We start from the raw sequence: 14,780 nt of genomic DNA, 5'->3' as shown, positions 1-14,780 counted from the left end.
GTTACACTAACAAGACTATCGTAACGACCTTTCACATACCTGGCAGCTCTTCTTTGCACGCGTTCTAACTCTGTTATTAAGCCTTTTTCATGAGGGTCCCAAACACTGGCAGCGTATTCCAAATGTTGTCTAAGAGGTAAAAGTAGCTATTTTCTCTCACTTTGTCGTCGCACTTTCCTAATATTCTTTTAACAAAACCCATTTTACGATTAGCTTGACCGGTTCTTTTTCGAATATGTTTATTCCACGATAGATCATTATTGAGTCTAACTCTGAGATATTTCACGGATTCAACAGTCTCTAGTTGGATACCCCGAATTATTGTCATCATCAGGCCATCATGCCTCAAAATATGGCCAACTAAGTTGTCCTGTCTTTTGCTTAACGTTTTTAGGAGGCTTCTCGTTTCTCCCACTCTTAGGAAGACTTCCCCGTAACTTACACCAATTTCGAAAGCTTCCACTCTTGACTTCTCCGCAGCTGTCAACGTCCTAGCCTCGCTTCCACGTTATTTGCACTTTGAAATTACATGTTTTACATTTAATCGATGTGGTGGTAAAGTGACATGTAGCATTGTGGCCCTCCGGACGACGTGAAAGCTATTTTTGGCCCTTGAATTAAAAAAGGTTGAAGTCCCCTGCTGTAAACCTCTCAATGACACAATATCATCACCGAATTCAGTCTTGTGTAGGGGAGATGTTCTTGGCATTAATCGAAATCATTCCGATCGGTTCCATTCCGAACTGTTTTTCAACCAAACTGTTCGGAACTATTCCGAACGGTTTTCATTCTGAACTGTTGATTCCGATTAGTTTGCAACACGATTGGAATTCGTTTTTGTTGCGCTTGAAAATGCTAATTCCTTTGATAATATGAGCCGTCGGAGTGAAATTATCAAGCACAACAAATTCCGATCTATATTGTAACCAATCGCAATCAACAGTTCAGAATGTGAGTCGATCAAAAAAATTCCGAACACTGCCGAGCATATCTCCCCAGTGTACAATGGGATATGAGCCGTAAGATGTAAACAGTAAGGGAAACGAAATGCTGTTCCATAATGGACACAACCTGTAAGGAAAGATGGTCAAGATGAGCTTAATGGATTACTGTTAACGTCTACCCAATCAGAGCGCGTCTTGAGCACGACCAATCTTAGTGTAGTGTCTCGCCAAACCGGAAGTGGTCGACAGACTGGTAGTTAATTCAATTGACCAGAGTCGTACATCCTACAAATTAAAAATTTGTGAAAACATGGCGTGTATTACGTAAGTAAATAAATGTCGTAATATTTGAGCTAAATTAAATGAGGGCATTGAGCGAGTACCAACAATAAGATTGCACCAACTCACACATTTTGAGATTAAACAATTCTGGCAATTAAAATCGCACATTTTCGTTCAACCTAAATTATTAAATGCCGTAAATAATCAAAGTATTGAATAGCATGTCAAAAAGGCTGGATACCAAAGAAAAACAGTTCTCATGGTAACTGCAAAGTGCATCCAAAAAACTGTTTTCGTTGCCATAGCTCAGTAACTATCGAGTTGCGACCCCATGTTTATGGGACAAAGAATGCGTAAAATTGCCACCGTTGCCACCTGCTGAAGTATTGGAGATTCCTCATGAAACACCCTGTACAGGAGGGCGTTAATTTTTCGAGAAAACTAAGTTTATCCCGCTTCTAGGTTGAAACTCAGTGAGGGAAGCCGATTTATTTAGAGGCGCTTGTTCGCAGTAGGACGGCCACGTGGTTCACGGCTCTCGTTCGGAGTCATGCACCGCGCCAGAGCGTAGGAAGGCGAATACGGAAGACAAATGAGCGATTCCCGCAAGCACCGGCTTGTTCTGAACCGAATGTGCTACGTCACAGTGAGGAAATAATTAGCGACCTGGCTCCACCCGTGCCTAGTCTAGAATACGCTTTGATACAACGACAGCGTGCATGCGGACATGGGCGTACCCAGCGAGAAGCAGGGGGGGGGGCAACTCCCCCCCCCCTTAAAGGCAGAAACACAAAAGTCTTAAATCAGTACTGAATTGAAACGAAAGTATTCAACAAATTTTCTTTAAACCCACGAAAAATTATATGTATTAGTATAAGATTGCCCGCCTCGGTGGCGGTGGGGTAAAGTCCTCGCCTGCCAAACCGTAGGTCGTGGGTTCGAATCTCGCCAGGGTAGGTGATCCCTATCCAGGGCATGGATGTTTGTGTCGCTCTTTGTTAATATTGGAAACCCTCGTTGTAAAAGGCCGTTATGTGCTGTTTACGCGGGACGTGATAAACAAATAAAATAAATAAATAAAGATATGTAAATAAAGTAAAACTTTTTTCAAGGAAACAATCTCATAAGATAATAAAGAGCTGTTATAATTTTCTTGGTTGGTTTCATTCGCCTTTTCCATAAGCACTTCGACCTGAAGACGCCTGCTGGAATGAAGGAGAAACTGTTGTCTCCAACAAAACCACGGCACGGTGAAACCCGGGAAATGCAGCCTACATTACCAGCGCACCGAGGAACCTTCACACCAACTACGAGGGCTAAAGTTTTAACATTTTAATTTCATGCAGAAATGATTTTGAAAAGGGTAGAAGACAAGTGGCAGAGAAAAGGCTGTTTTTGTGAAGTCTGGAACATTCCGATTTTTGGGCTAAGGATTAATGAGATATGTTTATTTATTATTCTGAATTTATTTCATTTTTCTAATACAGGCTTCTAAATTTTAGAAACAAAGGAACCACAGCGAAACGATGTCCACGATTTCACACTACTTAATTAATATTGCAAGCATTTGGTGTGTGTGAGAAAAAAGGAAAAAAATCCCAAATTACATCATAATCTGAGGTAGAAAGGCATGAGGTGTGATGATTATTACTAACAATTATCCGGATAACAACATAAAGTCGAGAAAAAATATCGCCCCCGGGTGGGCTCGAACCACCAACCTTTCGGTTAACAGCCGAACGCGCTAGCCGATTGCGCCACGGAGGCTTCATGCCGGTGAGCCGCTCGATACTAGTCACAACCATTGAGCTGCCCGTAGCGAGGCTTGTGGATGAGTTTCTAAACGCTTGGGCTTACCCAGCCCCGTATGTATCGTTATGTCCTTGCGAACTCGCGCGATTAGGAAATGGAAGTGAAAATAAATTTTATCGGGGTCGAAGAGGGTTTGCTCAATATTCTGGAAATTGTAATCGATCCTATGGGGTATCACATGACATCACCTCTTTGACACTATTTATTTATTTAACAACGGTTGACACCTATTCTCAGGGTGATAAAGAGCATTGATGATTGCACTAAATGTTTACATATTATTATAGCCGTGATAAATGACAACAATTGTAACGATAATAACAAAAATAATGATAAGGTAACTGTATAACTTGGTATCTATAAGAACGAGTTCATTAATAACAATAAGTAGTTGAAATCATAGGCGGATCTAGGGGGGCAAGGGAGCACGTGCCCCCCAGACCCTTAAAAAATATGTAAGATTTTTAATACGGTCCCATTATCCTTGCGTTCGTTTTGTGTTACGAGGTATCCTTGTGGCCCCTCCCCCCCCCCCCCCCCCCCCCCTCCAAGGACAAAATCTTGGATGCGGCCTCGCTTGTGCCCCCCCAGAAAGAAATCATGGATCCGCCCCTGGTTGAAATAATAAAACCATAAAGTTGTTTAATGTGGGGAAATTGAGGAAAAACTCTTTGATAACAAATAAGTAACATAAACTATCATATAAATAAATATCGGCTAAGAGTGAGGATAAAATTTACAATGATTGAAGTTACTAAAACCAATGCACTGTTTTCGTGAGACCTAAGTTTTATCCGACGAACGCTCTGAAAAACAGTTCTCGGGTTTCCCATCGGGTCTAAAAGTTGTAACTTAAGCTGATATTTGCAGATCGTGGACCGCCATCCGCTTCAGGGATAAAAGAACTATTCATACCCGCTCGACCGGCTAGTTAATCTTTTACTGTGACATATTTATGACGAAACTTAATGTTTCATAACGGTAAAGGTTTCATTATGATCGTGTGGAATCGACCCTTACCGCCTGTATTTCAAATATAAATATTTCACCATCTTGAAAATGCCGTGGTATTGGTTCCATATTCAAGAAACGAAAAAAAACATTAACGAGGGTGAATATACTCTGAAAATGTCAAATAATGGCGAAAGTTCTTAACTAGGTAAACCTATTAACGCAATCCCCTACAATTTCATTCCCATTCCAAGGCCTTGAGATAAATTTTGAACATACCGCGTGAACTGCGGTGAAAATTACATTACCTTTATGGGAAACAAATCCCCGAAACCAGGAATCGAACTAGGGGCATTAGAATGTCCAAACGTTCCTAGCAATAAGTCCATGGTTCGATTTTAGGTTCAGAGAACATATTTTCCGGAAATGTGAGTTTCTCACACCTCAAGGGATGTTTACGCCATGCATTTACCCGCTCGGGTAGATCCATGAACACATTCACCATCAAAACTCCATCGTATAAACACTCATAAATTCGCTGATGCACGAATGCTTGTCGAGGAAATAGCGCCTGTTATTATTTCGTGTATTTGTCGATCCACGTACCTACACGGATAAATATATCGTGAAAACACGAATGGCTTATTATCATACGTCTTGTAGATGAAGAAATGATAAAATATTCGGAAAATTCTTCTGTCAAAGAATCTTAAAGGTGGGTCGATTGTTACCTCTACATATTACCCTGCAACCCACCTACAGAAGTGTTTGGCAGGGCGTGAACTATCACCAACATGCAGCAGAGGATTAAAATTTACTTACAAAAACATGTTACTATGCAATATTTACGCTACATATGTTCTATATACTAAAGGAGAAAAGATACAGTGTCCGGCGTGATGTGGTGGAAATCTTTGATATTCAGCTTATTAGAACAACTTGTCTGTTTCCACACTATTTTATTTTCACCGACCATGGTTTCGGCAACTTGACAATGGCACAAGTTGCCGAAAACATGGTCGGTGAAAATAAAATAGTGTGGAAACAGACAAGTTGTTTTAATAAGCTGAAGTTCTATATACTATTCATCTTCATCCACATATTACCCTGCAAGCCACCTACAGGGGTATTTGGCAGGGGTGACTCATCACGAACATACACCAGAGGACTACAATTTACTTACAAGATCATGCACCACGTACGCTACATAATACACTATATCTCGCTAGCTATTGGATTAATCTATAACCTACTCACGAATGAAATTTGTCTACGAAGCTAGAACATGCAAAACATGCTGCTAGAAATGATAGGAAAATTTAGGAACAAAACAGAACCGTCTTCTTCCCTTGGGGCCGAGTAGCGGCCTTATTTGTCATTTAGGACATCTAGGCTTGTACTATACCACGCTTATTGCTCTAAAATGTCAAAGATATCTTCCATATAAATAGAAAAAAGGAACTGGGAAAAATAATCTCGTGGTATTACCACAGTTATTACGCTGGAGATAAAACCTCGATAATCCTCTTATAGTAATTCCGTGGTAGGTGACTTCTTCACCGGGGTCAATCCAATCTCGCTGCTTATTCCAGATATAATATCGCTATCGCTAAGAAAATTCTGTCGTGTTAACGTGAGTTGAAGATGAAGATACTAAAATTTGTCTCGCAAATTAAAACTTACATCCGCGTGAAATTTGGAGAACCTGACTTTGCATTTTCTCTGGAGTGCTTCAATTGTTGTTCGAAGCCACCAGTAATTTCTTCGTTGCGGCGTGAAAAAAGTAAGGGGTACGGGAACAAAGATAATGAAACACACTCGACCCAGCTGTTTCCGTCGGCCTGACATTCGTTCTCCCGAGGCGTTTGTCTGCATGCAATCCCTCTCACATTATTTTTTCCCTAAACCCGAGAAATTTCGAGCATTAGTCAGTGCCTCTCGGAAATGAGGAAACGAGAGAAAAACTGTGGAAACCTCGTGGGGATCATTAATGGCGAAGCAACAGATGATGCAGGATTTGATTGTGCATAATTCTAATAAATTAAGTCTCGTGTACGTACATTAGATTGATTACATTACACGTAGATTAGATTGATAACATAGAGTGTACGTATAATTTAATGCAGGTAATTCTAAGAAGATTTTTTCTCAGACGACGTGAAACATATCCTTCGTTTACCGACCGACTATCGTAGATAGTATCGCGAACACGAGAAGAAAATAAGGGAAATACACTGCAAAAAAAATAAATGTACAAAATTTCGTTCTTTTCTCGTTACACCAGGTAGCTATAGCAACAGTGTCTAGATTAATAGAATTAATGACGTCAATCGCTAAGACGACTCATTGCATGTATATCTTTCTCCATTGTTCTAACCTTGCATGGATTTACTATAGGCATTATTAATCAAGGGCTAGTTTTGCTTTTGCATGAATTTGGACGCATAATTTGCCATTTTGTTAATATATGTCATTTTGCTGACGCATAACATTTTTGTGACCGCGTGTTGTGCATGAGGGGATCCTGCAGCGTGTTGGTGAGTGGTTTATTGACTAAAATAAGAGATATAGACTTTAGAACAGACGGGTTAAGGACGCCTTCTTTTCCACGATCAATAAGAGACTATAACGGCAGCATTAGAACTCACAAATAGATTATATGACTTGTATTGTCGCCAGTTAACTTTTGTATACCTTCATGCATGTTTCTAAATTTTCTTATTATTTCTAACACCATTTTTTGCGTGTTATAGATTTATTGGCAGAAATCCTTAACGGGTAGTTGGCAAGTTTTTCCTTTGAATGAATGTCGTTGTATAATTTATTAGAATGCGTCACGTATTGTGGACCGTGTGTTGTTGCATGTGGGAAGTATGTTTGAATGAAGAAGAGGTTCGGCCCACCGCCATGCATGGGGCACTCATATTTTTCCCACTAACTGGAGAACGACCAACGAAAACAGGCCACTAGATTTTTAAGCTCGATGTTTTAACCTCTTTACGCGTATGTCGAACGTAATGTGTCGAAACTATTTCCTCTTATCCCCCTCCACTCAACTTCTGGGATCGAAACTTAACTATGAGCAGCGATTAATTTTGTTTTGTTCCTGGGAGTAAAGTTTCGTCCCGTTTCGAAACTAAACTCCTTGGTGATTTTAATTTCGTGCGGAAACGAAACTAAATCTAGGCCTCGTTTTTTCGTTTCTCTCCGAGTCGAAACGAAGCATTTTCGTTTCGTTTCACTTACCATCCCTGCAGGCAACTTCTGCGTTTGGGTATCCTGCCGGTTAGGCACAACTGTCGCCATGCTCAAAGAGAAAATATAAACATTCAATATGATCTTGAAACCCAAGTTCCAGGTTTCCCACTTCACTGGGTATTATCCTTCCCGAGCAGCGCCGGGTGGCCTGCAAGCAATAAGTATATATCTCCATATCTCTTGAACATCAGCCACAAAGAATTGTTCTTGAAACTTCCGCAAACGTACTTGCACGGATAAATGCATCGTGAAAACCTAAACGGCTTATTATCATACGTCTTGTTGATAAGAAAATTATTAAATATTATGAAAATTCTTCTGTCAAAGGATATTAAAGGTGGGTCGTTCGTTACATCTGCATATTACTAGGGATGGTCGGATCGTATACATCGGATTCAAATATCCGCGGATATTGCCTTCCATCGGATACATCGGGTCCAAAGTCCGGGAAGACATCGGATCTAGATCCGAAATTTTAAATAATACTTTCAGTGAATGCAACATAAGGGTGGAAAGAGTTCCGATTCTGTCTACGAATGCGCCGTCGCATACGATTCTTATCCTACTCATCATCTGTTTTATTTGAAAGCTCTCGCAGAGGTTACGTAGGAGAATTTCAGCCGTGGAAAATAAAAAAGGCAAAATACGACAGGCATATAGTGTGACTCTTCCCAAGGGATTGAACAATAATCGGGGGAATCTCAGCGTCAGGAATTTGAAAATGCATTTGGATCTGAAAATATCCGATCCGAAAGATCCGGCTCCAAAAATCAAGGGTCCGATCAGAATCCGGATCCGAGAAAAATCCTGGATCCGTCCATCCCTACATATTACCCTGCAAGCCACCTACAGAAGTTGTTGGCAGGGCGTGAACTATCACCAACATGCAGCAGAGGATTAAAATTTACTTACAAAAACATGTTACTATGCAATATTTACGCTACATATGTTACATATACTATTCATCTTCATCCGCATATTACTCTCCAAGCCACATACAGAGGTATTTGGCAGGGGGTGAATCATCACGAACATACACCAGAGGACTAAAATTTAATTACAAGATCATGCACCAAGTACGCTACATAATACACTATATCTCGTTAGCTATTAGATTAATCTATATCTTACTTACGAAGGAAATTCGTCTACGAAGCTAGTACATGCAAAACATGCTGCTAGAAATGATAGGAAAATTTAGAACAAAACTGAACCGTCTTCTTCCCTTGGAGCCGAGTAGCGGCCTGCTTGTCATTTAGGACATCTAGGCTTGTACTATACCGCACTTATTGTTCTAAAATATCAAACATATCTTCCATATGAATAGAAAAAAGATTAAAAAAAGGAACTGAGAAAAATAACCTCGTGGTTTAACCACAGTTAGAACGCTGGATATAAACCTTCGATAACCCTCTAATAGTAATTTCGCGGTAGGTGACTTCTTCACCGGGGTCAATCTAATCTCGCCACTTTTTCCGGATATAATATCGCTATTGCTAAGAAAATTCTGTTGTGTTACCGTGAGTTGAAGATGTAGATACTTAAAAATTTGTCTCGAAAATTAAAACTAAAATCCGCGTGAATTTAGGAGAACCTGACTTTGCATTACTATATTTCGCTAGCTATTGCATTAATTTAGATCCTTTTATGCAGGAAATTTGTCTACGAAGCTAGAACATGATAAACATGCTGTTAGCAATAACAGGAAAATTCAGGGACAAAACAGAACGGTCTTCAGCCCTTGGAGCCGAGTAGCGGCCTGCTTGTCATTTAGGCCATCTTGGCTAGTACTATACCATGCTTATTGTGCACAATGAAATCCTGCAACATCTGTTGCTTCGTCATTAATGATCGCCACGAGGTTTCCACAATTTTTCTCTCGTTTCCTCATTTCCGAGAAGCACTGCCACAAAGAATTGTACCTGAAACTTCCACAAATGTCTCCGCAGCCTCGTTTTCTTCCGACCGAAATGTTTTTCCGAGGCGTTTTGACTGCGTTTCGACGGCTCCCTTGCGGGAAGGCGAACGAGAAGGTGGGAGAGATGCAGGTGAGGTACAGACGCAGGGGAGGAGAAGCGGGGGGAAACGAAGAGAGTGCAATGAACGGACTCTTCTCCTTAGACGCAAGCCACGGGAGATCAAGAGAAGAATGGATGACGGAGAGAATACGAAACAGGAGCATCTCCGACCGATTACGTAGTTCCAAGAAACGAGTTTAAAGCCACGGAGAGCACTCAATGATAAGGGGTGCATGCACAAAACATCTGTGTTCAGGGAAGAAAACATCTACGTCTACCCGGGCAGACAGCAGCGCAGGGCAGCTCGATTCGTGATGAGTTGTTTTGATAAACAGAAACTAGTTGAATGCTTCTACTGGCCTTCTCTCTTTTGCTGCATACAAATATATTTTTTCTTCTTTTTGTTGATTTTCAGCTGATATCTGGTTTTTGTCCTTTCCATCTTTGTCAAAGTCTTCTTCTAATTATTCTGTCTCGGCTGTGACTGCTAAAACGTCAGAAAATCGCAGGAAATAACTATTTCTCCGTGTATAGTGACCCACAAGCCTTCTCGTTGATTTCATTTCATTGATAGCTTTCTCGAAGTTAACATGAAAAATTACGGGGGATGGTGCACTCCCTTTTCTCACTCCTTTTCCTATTCTTACTCATAAAGCTCAGCCGCGAAACAATATTCATATAGCATTTTGTCACAGTTACTTGGTTTATATACATGAGCACAATTCTACGATCATTTTAGAGCACTGTATTTTCTTGCAGAATTCTGAGCATTGAATTTCAATCCACGTTATCAAATACCTTCTCTAAATCGACAAATGCTATTTAAGTCGGTTTGTTCTTCTCCATTCCCTGTATAAGTCTGTATACCGTACGGTGGCGCACGGGCCCGCCAGCCACCTAGGTGGGTCCGTGAGTTTCGAGCGACGGGGCGAGGAAAGGGCGGGCCTTTGCGCCACCCTACAGTATAAGGACTACAATCTAGTTCGAAATTAAAATGTGCAGCAAAGTTTTCTCGGGTTTCGCGAGTTTTCCCGAGTCAGGTCCTCCATATCTCCTTCCGACGTTTCTATGAACAACTCGCCCATCGTTATCAGGGATCCAGGAATTCAATTCATTGGATCCAGGAATCCAATTCATCAGGGATCCAAGAATCCAATGAATTGGATTCCTGGATCCCTCATAACGATGGGCGAGTTGTTCATCGAAACGTCGGAAGGAGATATGGAGGACCTGACCTGGTGTGAAACTCAAGAAAACTTTACTGCAATTGTTCGCCGGAAAAAAACAAAAATATATCGAAATTAAAATATCTGTAATATTCCACACCTACACGTGATAGCATGGAATAATGAATTTTTCATTTTGAAGCACAGAAAAAAACCGCTGAGTAAACTCGTCAACGATTCATTTTATATTGGTCATCACCAGTAGCCATCAATACTGAGATTGGTTTAACGCAGCTCTCCATTCTACTCTCATATTCGCTAGCCTTTTCATTGTGAGGTATTTCTTCTCGTTTACATCCATTATAATCTGTCCTATGCAACACATTCGCGGGGCCTTCCCTTGACCTGCTTCCCTTCCAACTGTCTTAGGATTGTTTCAATCAGGCCACCATGACTCATAATGTGGCCAACTAAGTAGTCTCGTCTTCTCCTTAGGGTTTTCAGAAGACTTCTCTTTACTCCCACTCTTCTTAGCACTTCCTCATTACTTACTCGGTCGATCCACTCTATCTTCGTCATTCATCGATAGCTCCACATATGCTGTATTTAAGGGTATTCAAAGCTTAAAGGGAGTACTACCAACGACCATTAGTAACTTATCGCTCCATTTCAGGAAAAAATTGACGAATTTTGTATTTTGTAATACAATTTCCCACGTGTCGTTACATGAGCATTACGTCGAATAGTTTTAGCCACTATCCCAAGATCTCGACGGTCGAGAAACCTTATTTACTTACTGCTCCATTTCAGAAAAAATACATGATTTTCGTGTTTTTAAAAGCAGTTTTCCATTTTGTCATTGCACTCAGGTGCGCAGCGAGGAATAAAGGCTTAGGGGGGGGGGGGGGTATTAGGAGCAACTAATACTAGGAGTATGGAATACGGGAGGTGCGGGTTCCCTCCCCCAGACATTTTTTAAGATAATTGGGTCAAAACGGTGAGTTTTACGGCTTTCTGAGGGATATTTTATTAATCCTTACACTATTCTATAAGTAATATTTATCCAATTAATTAAAATGGATTAAAGTTTGAAATTCCTCTGAGTTTTGGGGAGGGGGTTTATCCCACAAACCTCCCCCTTCGCTGCACCACTGGTTGTATTGCAAGATAAGAGCTTTACCACACATTGTTTTAGCCATTATCCCAAGATATCGAGAAACCAGACTGCCTAAATGGAGTGGCGATAAAGCCTTTGAGGGCATGAAACCTTACATCTATGTAATACCCTGCGAGCCACCTCTAGTGTGTTTGGCAGGGGGTGATCAATCACCAGCATGGAGCATGCAATTGGATTCTCACATGCAACGTGTGGTAGAATAGAGTCACAGTTCGTAGAAGGTAGTCTTCTTCACCTCCAGTCTTCAGTCTCTTCGCGAATCGGAGCGCAGTCGTAGGGGTCATCCCGACGACCCAGAGAAACCAAATCTGTGATTCTATTCGATGGTAAACCCGTGTCGTAACCTCGCAAATCGTGTCACCGACGTTCCCCCAGGTTCGAGAACCTCCCGCGAGAGAGCGCAGGTATTTATAGACGTCTGGAGACGGTGCCGGAGAGGGCAGTGGACTAGCAGGGTCGTTCATACAAGCGGATGAGGTGGGTGAAGTGAATATAGCGACTGTAAACACATACACGCAGCAGAGAAGGTTTTGGCTGGAAGACAGACATGCTGCTGGTGGGGGAGGGAAGTACGTAGCGATTCAGCAGGATACATCTGCTGCGGAGACCACTAGCCCAGGGGAACCAAACCTCTAATACTCTTCAATATGGAGAAATTTAATGTCAGCAAATAACCGACGATTATAACGAGAACCCCGTATGGAACGCTACTGGTATATCTCAAATGCCTATGAATCCCATGTAATAATGTATATAAAATCTCAATACCAACTTAAAAATAACAATATTCACCTTGAGCGAATAAACTGGGAAATCCATTCTCACGGCACTTAACCTGCCAAACACCCAAGAGGTAGCTCGTAGGGTATTAGGTAGATGTAGATGACACAAGGAAAATATCTACGAGAACAGGAATTTTTATAAAAAACAAGAACCTCTTGTAGCAGCCCTATTGCAATGGGCACGAAGCTTTTTTTATGTAATCTGTTACGGAATTCGAAGTACATTCAAATTCATGAAAAACTTCATCCACAGGGTGTTTCAGGAGGAATCTGCAATACTTCAGGAGGTGGTGGGGGAGACAATTTTACTTTTATATTGTCCATAAACATAGGGTCCCAACTCCTTAGTTACTGAGCTCCTATGTAACGCAAAATGTTTTAAAATGCATTTAGCAGTTACCATGGAAACGGTTTTTCTTGGAAATCCAGCCTGTTTGACATTTTACTTGATTCTGTGGATTTTAAGGGCGTTAAATAATTTAGGTCGGACGAAAATGTGCGGTATAAATTGTATGAAACAATTAATTTTTGAACATAAATAAACGAGAGTTTTGGGCGAGTATTAAAAATACGATTGCGCTATCTCCCCCATTTTGAGAAATGTATGGTTTTTAGACGCGTGAAAATTAGCAACAAAATACTATCACTATAAGCAACCACCCCAGTTCCGCTCCCAAGCCAATATCAGGCTACGTGCTTGGATGAGGAGAGCCTCACTATCAGTTCTGTCCTATTATTGTCAGATCTGTTTCCAGCATGGCTGAATGCCCAAGCTAGTTTTCATAAGAAAGATAGTTCTCGGACAAAATAGGGAGGGGTTATAGACTCGGAGGCTAATCTTCTGGTTGTTATGAACAGACCTTACCGAGCGACACGGAGAACATAATCTCCTTTTTCACTGTACCCCTTGTCCGAAAGAGACTACTATATAAGAAAGATATTTTGCCAAGCTGATACATAAATAGCTATTTTTCCCCGGAAGAATGAAGGACCTAGATAAATTCTAGGTCGAACTCCAGCAGCGAAATATCTTAGAACGCGTGAATAATTAAAAAAAAGTATTTTCCTGCAGGTTAACGGCTGATATCCAAACACATTTCACCACACTTTTACTGAGGAGATTTTATAAATGATTAGTAGTTAAAGTATGCGTATATATTCATGATTGGTATTATAAGAAGTTTACCACGAGCAAATGATGGTCAAAGAAAACAATTCAAAAATGAAAAGGTGGAAAAATGCAATGCATATGCAGAGAGAATAAAAAAAAAATACAAATGGAAAACGTCACGCAATCCTTCCTTGTAGAGTCCGGCGAATAATTTCAATCAATGGTGCAACATAAGCTATTATTTACAGAAGCTTGAATAAAAAATGGGATAAATTTACTACAAAAATTCGGAGGAAAGTTTTCATCAGACAATGTTTAAAAAATATCATTCGTTTACCGTCGTACTGTGGTTGAAGGGATGGCGAGAGGAAGATAATGGAAATAAGCCGCAGCTAGAGAGATATAAGATGTCATTATTTCCTCGTATTATCAGGGATAGTAACGGTTTCTCGACTGATAAAATAAATGGCAGCACACATTAGGATGAATGATTTGATTTGTTCCGTAGCCCATTGCATTTTTTGCTCTTATTGAATCTTCGCTGTATTTTTTCTTCATATTATTGTCACTGGGCATTTTGTGATCTATATTTTTCCGCGTTAAATTCTTAGCATTTTGCAAACCTTGGATGGGTTATCAATTACTAACCTTAGACAAAATCTAGCTTTCATGCATGTTTGCTATTTGTTTGTTTCAGCTATGCATGTTTGCGCAATTATTTCGGGTTTCATGGACAAGGTATCCTTTTCGGAAGCTCACATCACCTGCAAAAATGTGTACCAGTGTATGTTTGCAATATGCACAAAACTATACAATCGATTGCCTTCCTGTATAAAATGTGCATATAGAATACCTTTGTTTAAAAAAATGGCCTTTACTTACCTTGTCGAAAAGTACTTCTATTGTATTAATGAGATTTGAGTCCGTAACTTGTAAGACCTCACATTGTAACATTTTAAATTTTATGTGTACATTATACTTTAAATTAATATTTGATATCGTCTTCACGTGTCCTATAAACCTGCCTAGTATGTGACTAGTGTATTGTATCATGTGGACAAATAAAATATTCTAATTCTAATAAGGATAACCCAAACACTCGTGCGTAACGCAATGCTTGTCATTTAATCAAACATCAATCTTCTTTCCACTTTTCAGTTTATCATTGTACACTTATATCACCCTGTGGCTCGAATATATCACCAGCATGCAGTAGGGGAAACTATTACTTGCTGTTGATTGGTCACCCTCTGTAAAACACACTAGAAGTAAAATAGAA

General features: G+C 40.4%; 1 protein-coding gene and 1 non-coding gene across 2 annotated transcripts in view; one reads left to right on the top strand and one right to left on the bottom strand.

Annotated features, from left to right (window-relative positions):
• Positions 1 to 14,780, top strand: part of LOC124165965 — a 44,663-nt gene that overhangs the window by 10,692 nt on the left and 19,191 nt on the right. The window lies entirely within an intron of this gene.
• On the bottom strand, positions 2,920 to 2,993 carry Trnan-guu. The gene has a single exon. It is a non-coding gene; the product is annotated as a tRNA-Asn (tRNA).

Source organism: Ischnura elegans, chromosome 9 (assembly GCF_921293095.1).
Source record: "Ischnura elegans chromosome 9, ioIscEleg1.1, whole genome shotgun sequence".
Classification (NCBI taxonomy): Eukaryota; Metazoa; Arthropoda; class Insecta; order Odonata; family Coenagrionidae; genus Ischnura; species Ischnura elegans.
The sequence above is the reverse complement of the archived record's forward strand: the minus strand, read 5'-3'. Positions and strand labels throughout refer to the sequence as shown.